Source organism: Mastigoproctus giganteus, chromosome 11 (assembly GCF_048544385.1).
Source record: "Mastigoproctus giganteus isolate SK-2022 chromosome 11, ASM4854438v1, whole genome shotgun sequence".
Taxonomy (NCBI): Eukaryota; Metazoa; Arthropoda; class Arachnida; order Uropygi; family Thelyphonidae; genus Mastigoproctus; species Mastigoproctus giganteus.
The window spans coordinates 155904034-155911228 of NC_143585.1; positions in this window are offsets into that span (position 1 = coordinate 155904034).

The window sequence follows — 7195 nt, forward strand, 5'->3', positions numbered from 1 at the left end:
GACGTTCACAAAGGAAGCTATCTGACAAACCCACGAACCCAAAAAGGACTTTTCTACAATAGCCACAAGAACTCCAAGCAATCCTTGAGTTTCATGAATCCATGTGCCTCCTCTCATCCCCTAAGAGAAGATTATCCAAGTCCCAGTGTGGGACACTGCCCATTGCCTACAAGTCACCCTTGGATGAAGAAGATTAAATTGTTGACCCTGGGCCCCTTGCCCATTGTGGGACCCACTCACTTGCTGGCACCTCTTCTCTTCAAGGTGTATGACAATATCTGATTTTCCTACTTGTGCAGGAACTCATATAAATACTCCTCTGGGAGTGGGGCTGGCATTTGACTTTCAAATGCAGGATCATGCTATTAGGCAATCTGACTTTGTGGGTCACTTGACCTCACAACCTTTTCTCTTCTTCCTGAGGTAGGGTGGGCTCCCCCCAGGGGGGAGCCCACCCTACCTCACCCTCTCTCTTCTGCTTACCTTCTTTCTTCTCCTCAATCTCTCACCCCTTCTCCTATTTCAAAAAAAAAAAAAAAAAAAAAAATTTTTTTTTTTTTTTAAATTTATTTTTTTATTTTTATTTATTTTATTTTATTTATTTATTTTATTTTTTTTTTATTTATTTTTTTTTTTTTATTATTATTATTATTATTTTTTATTATTTTTTTTTTTTTATTATTATTATTTTTATTTTTTTTATATTATTTATTATTTTTATTTTTATTTTATTTTATTATTATTCTTTTTTATTTTATTTTATTATTATTTTTTTTTTTTTCTCGGCCCTCCCTGGGAAGCTCAGGCTAACCCCAGGGTCGGCCAGCCAGAGTTCTCTTTCCACATACCTGGTCCGGCTCCCAGTGCCAGTGACGGTAACTAGCAGTCTGTGGTGTTCCACAGACCCTAGGCTAAGCGGCCAGATGAACAACATAACCCGCACTAAGCAAACATGAACATACACTAACATATGATATCTGGCCTTGACAGTACTGTACTGTCTTACTTCACAAGAGATTCAAATGCGGAGTTGTGCGAAAGCACCGGTGCCGCTTGTCAAAAAACACTATGTCACTATGTCACTATGTCCTCACCAAACCGAGTGGAAAAGGCCTGGATTCGAATCCCGTCGATGACGCGAGGAACTTTAATGGTTTTTTTTTCACTCCGTGTCTGAGTTAGTCCATCTCAGATGTAGATAGCAAGGTTTTTCCTCAAGAAACGGGTTTTTCGTCCAACAAACAGACAAATCGACATAAGAATACACGCAATAAACAGACATAAGACACAGCACGGCAGATGAATTTAATTATTCGGGTAGCCTAAATATAATAGTTTTTTGCAGAGTGAGAATGCATAAATTTCTAACGCCGTAATTATGTGTGCATATGCAGCCCAAGGGAGACAGTAGTTTGAAGACTTAGTTACTTTGTAACTAGGGTTTCTTATCAGGATGGCTGCCCATGTGATTTTGCCATCAGTCTGAACTAACTTGCACTTCAGGAGGTATCCCTTGACCGCCTTTATGGCTCTTGTATAGGTATGATATCAATGTTTTCTTCTTTGGCTTTCTTCACTAGTTGTGCAGCAACTGCCTTAAATCTTTGTGCGTTTAGTTGGAGGAATTTTACCTTATTTTTCTTAAACTGTTTAGGATATACTTCCATAATCAAACCGTAGTTGGTACGCTCCTTTTGCTTTGATGTATACCGGGAACTTGTTATCCGTTTGAGTGATCAGCTTGCATTTTTTTGCGCTTTACAATTTGCGCATGCTGGTGGATCTCCTTTCTTTGGGCCATGTTTTGAATTCATCTCAGCGCAGTGCCCGCATATTGGCTGAATTTGGGCACACGTGTGAGTGGTGTGTCCAAAACGGCCACACGGGAAATACTTGGGGACACTCACATGCTCTTTGTAACGATGGCTGCCCCAGTTTATAAAAACCCTGTTGGGTTGATTGATGGTCCTCCACGCGGCTGGAGATAGCTATACAACCCAGATGGTGGTAATGCCTGTTTGGGATTTGGTTTGGTATCTTTTGATTATTAGTGTTGTTGGTTCTGCATCCGGGTGTTCCTGCTGGAGGTTTCTTGCATATAATTCATCTCGTAGCGTAGTTGGTGTCAGTCATTTTCAATGTTATATATAATTATGCTGAGTCCTTTTCTTTGGGGGAATGCAGCTTCCAGACAGTGTTTGCGATTATTTTTTGGATTAACACATCTTCCTGAGTTAGAGTTTCAATTGTTACGCCTGTGTTGCGTGTTTTCCGGATAGATTTAATTCTAGTCGTTTTGGGGTCCTCTGCTAGTTTCGTTATGACTCTGTTTTTTACCACTTCACTGGTGTCGTGTTCTTGTGTGGAGGTTGGTCGGAGGATGACCAAGTGCGGAGTTAGGAGTAGTATCTTTCGTCTGGGTGCAGTTTGCATTGTCATTGTCGGTGGTCCGTTTTGGACCTCAGCGCTTGGGCATAGGTGGGTGCGCTGTGAAATTTGGTTTTCCCCACATCCCATGTATGTTTGGAGTGGCTCTTTCACTCTCTAGATAGGTATCCACGAGAATGGTCTCCATTTTGTTAAATATAATTACTAGCTGGGCTCTGAGTCCAGTAGACATTCTGTTCGGGTGTTCTTTGAAAATATTTTCCAGGGCAGTTTTGACGAAGAGAGACTTCTCATATACAGTGACCTCTGGTCGTGTAGGATCCAGGGGTGAGTCCTCTATCAATCAGCTAGTGGGTTTGCCTCTAAAGTCAACTGTGTCATTGCCATGTCCCTACCCTCATGGTCCAAGGAACAAGATTTGGGCTGCTGGCGATATGGGTAATGTATCTGGGTAGCCTATGCTATACTGCAAACAAAAACACCATAAATCCTAATGGTATTCTTTCTTCTCGAGTCCCAACACAGTCGCAATTGGAAGAATTAGATGTTTACCCCTCTAAGATCACCTCAGCAAAAAGAAAACAGACATTTTATGGGGTACAACACTTTGCTTCCTGACAATTCACTCCACTAGTGAGAACACCTTAGAAAAAATTTCGCCCTTCTTTATCCAGAAGGATTGACAAATTTAGGTCCCTACTTGAAGAGACCAGAAGTGACATTCATTCAGAATAGATCCTCTAACGCACATCTACTGCGGGAAAGCCTATCATAGTAACCCCTCATAACACACTTCAGTGATCTCCTGCTGTCGTTATCTAATGGGATCTCATGGAAGTGTCTGAAGAGGAAATCCTCTCTGAATTAAAACCCCACGGAGTGACAGCTGCAAAATGAATATTCATGAGTAGGGACGGGGAACTGGTTCCTACAAGAAGCATCATTCTAACTTTCAGTTCGCCAGTGTCTCCTAATGAAATCAAAGCTAGCTATTTCAACTGTTCAGTGCGTCCATATGTCCCAAATCCTTAAAATTGGCAGAAATATGGACACTCACAAATGACCTTTTATGGAGCCGCCCTCTGCATGCGCTCAATATGTTGCAAACGACCACAAAACCAAACATCATTTTGAGCTACAAAATCCATCTGCATTAACTGCCAACGAGAGCAACCTGCTTATTCACGACCATGCCAGAGGTGGAAAGAAGAAAAATAAATTCGAACACTTAAGGCAGGGCTGAACATCATATCAAGAGGCAAGAAAAGTGGTGAAACTTTTAAATACAAATAGATCTTCACATGCTCAGAAGGCAGCAGGATGTTTCATTGGAACTCAGACCAAAATGGTTATCCCGCCAAACGTCATTCACTCCCATTGCACGCTACCTGTTAAGCTCATTACAGCCGCACCCAAGGATCAATCAGCTGCCACTTCAATATCTGTGCCTCATAATGCTTCAACCAGTAACAAAAGAAACTACCGGAGAAAATAATAAGAAGCCTGAAGCGTTCCCCCCCCCCCTGTTCCCGAGAAAAAATAGATGTAGAGAAGGAGATACCTCATGAAACAGTCTTGGAACTCTTTGCAGAGGAGAAACACAGGACAACGTTCATACTGGACGTCAATCCAAGACTGAGAAAAGTAAGCCCTCAGGGAAGCTGCCTGATGGACCCACTAAGCTAAAATGATGTCTAAATTCATATAGTGGAATTTTCGAGGATTCTAGGGAAATTCTGACGCCATCAAGGCCTTCCTGCAAAAGCCAGTTTGTTTTTGCTTGAAAGAAACATATTTGAACCGAAATGAAAACAATCCTTCTTTTCATAATACTACTATCGTATGTAAGGACAGAAGTGGGGATGGACCCGCGCACGGAGGAATTGTTATCCTTCGGAGAAACCATACCCAATTTCAATCTGTTCCGCTTTCCATAGAAAACGTAGCAATTCGTCTTATAGTACTTTTGTTAGCAGTTTGTTCAATTTATTTGTCACTGGGGCTGACATCTCCCAGATAGACCTTATTGATCACATTGTGCAGCTGCCCACTCGTTTTACTACTGGGCGATCTCAAGAGACATAACACCCTATGGGGTAGTGCCAACATTAATGGAAGGAGTCACATCACAGAGCATATGCTCACTGGCAACAACCATTCCTTCTAAATGTGGGAACTACTTTTTCCATATTCCTACCCATATGTTCTCTGCTGTTGAGCTTTCTATATGCTTCCCTTCTCTCCTGTCACTCACATGAGTGTGATACCTCTATGGAAGTGATCTATCATGGGGTCGTCTATGGACACCCTATGATAACCACCCTACTTAATGTTAGTCTGTGTCTACCTTTTAGGTTACTGCAGGTGAAGATTAACAGTCAGGAGACTATGAATGATGCAGTGGCAATCATCACAGAAAACATATCCGCGCAGAAGCAATTACAGTACCAAAAACATATACTTAGTTTCCACCATTTCCAAAATCTTGCTTGAATGCCTAATGCACAGCAGCAAAAAAAGGCACAAAACAAAGCATGGGGGATATTCTAACGATATCCTACCGAAGGCAATCTCTTAGCCTTAAAACCTGCATGTGCCAAAGCACGTCATATTCGCCATCAGAGCAAAAAAGGAATTGTGGATCCGTTTTGCATTCATTATTTCCCAGTCGAACCAGCATTAAAATTGTTTAGGACAAACTAAGGAAAATGAAATATACCTAACACCCTCCATCAGTCCTGCAATAACATGGATGCATTATTGCAGAACCAACTACAATAACCAATGCTATGTCTTGGGGAGCTTTTTCGAACATCTCGTCAAGATCTTTGTACACCCCAGAGATTCTGGTACTGGAAGTTAAAGACGAAAAACAGCCAATTAACTTAAAATCTTCATCATTATAATGGGTCCTTCACGAATAGAAGGGCCAAATAAAAGGAAGAGAATCTTTAGACTTGCCGCTGGACCAGACCTCATCCATCATGATGTGATAAAACATTTGTCAGCAAAATCCATGGATCAACTGCTTTTTCTGTAAAATAGAATCTTTTAGATGAGCAGTTTTCAGGTTCCTGGCAATCGTGCATGGCTTTCCTAAGCCAGGAAAACACCCCCAAAATCCCAACAAACTACCATCCTATTGCTCTGACCACCTCCCTGTGCAAAATCCAGAAGAGATGGTCAATGCCCATCTTATATGGTATTTGAAGCAAAAGGACGCCTCTCTAGCTGGCATTGCTGCTTCGAAGCAATGGGTCCATTTTGGCCCATTTAATTTCTGAACATCCATTCGAGATGCCTTTTTTTTAGCATTAGTATTAGCATTAAAAAGAGAACGCCTGTCTTCGTGTTCTTCAATATTGAAAAAGCGTATGACACAAATAGGAAATTTGGAATGTTAAACAATTTTATAGTATCGGCCTTAGAGCTCATCTCCTAGCTTTATTAATTTTTTTTTATCCCGTCGTTCCTTCCAGGTTTACGTGTGATATACCGTCTCTCGGCCCTACTGAAAAGAGAAGAGAGAGAGTACCCAAGGAATTAGTAGTAGTAATGGCAAATAATCCAAGAAAAAAAGAAAGCTTATATAGCATCGGCAGAAAAAAAAAAAAAAAACACAGTTCATCCATCTTTACCCGCAAAAATTTATAGTTTGTCCTTAAATTTATTCAACCCATCCACTTCCACAACATATGTAAAACTGTTCCAACAATCAACCATCCACTGTCTGAAGGCGAAGGCTGCAAATTTATCCTGCACACATCATCAACTTGAATTCAGGCCGCCTCATGTGTGAAGTCTCAGAAAGTAGAAAAATACCATTAACATTCCGCTAACTCAATCCAATCAAGGATTTAAACAATTCAATCAGATCTTCAAGCAGGTGGGTAGTCTCGAGACTCGCAATTTGCAGACTGAAGCCTTTCCAGGTAAGAGCAATTTTTTTTTTTCCTTCACCAGTCTGGTTGCCCTTCTCTGCACCCGTTCCAACAGGCAGTAATAGTAATAGTAATAGAGTGACGTATTGCAAGAAACAAGCGTATGAGCTCATGTTGCATCAGCCAAAAAAAAAAAAAAAAAAAAAAATTTATACAACCGTTCCCTCTAAATGCATGTCCAGTTCTTCCTTGAATTTATTTAAGCTATAAACTTCCAGGACAGATGGAAGTTGGTTCCAGCAAATAACTACACGCTGGCTAAGGGGGAATTTCCGGACATCTATTCTACAACTGTCTTTACTCAATTTGAATTTATACCCCCTTACGTTTGTAATCTTTGCAAGTGGAAGAATCCCATCAGAATGCAGTGCTCAACCCATTCAAGGCCTTATACACCTCAATCAGATCACCTCGCAGGTGCTAGTCTCCAGCTGAAATTTACAGAACTTAAGCCTTTCTTGTTGCCATTCTCTATACGAGCTCAAGCAAATCAACATCCTTCCTAAAATGAGGCCTCCAGATCTGTACGCAATTATCAAGGCGTAGCCTGAGATTCAGAAGGCAACTTCCCCCCTCAGTTCTCCTCTGAGCCACAGCACTTCCATTAGCTTGAGCCTTTTGTTTTGATGCTGTGGTCTGAGTCATGATTTCTTTTAATTTAAATAAAATTTCAATTTCAGTTTATAACCATAACTTATCTCCCAACACAGTTATAACGGGATATATATATTTTTAGTGTCAAGTATTAATTATCTCCGAGTTCCCTTTATATAACTTCCGTATCAGTTATGTATTAATTAATTATGTTGCGTTTGTAATCTAAGTCGGTATATGTATTTAGTTAAGAGTGCAATTTAAATGCCAAC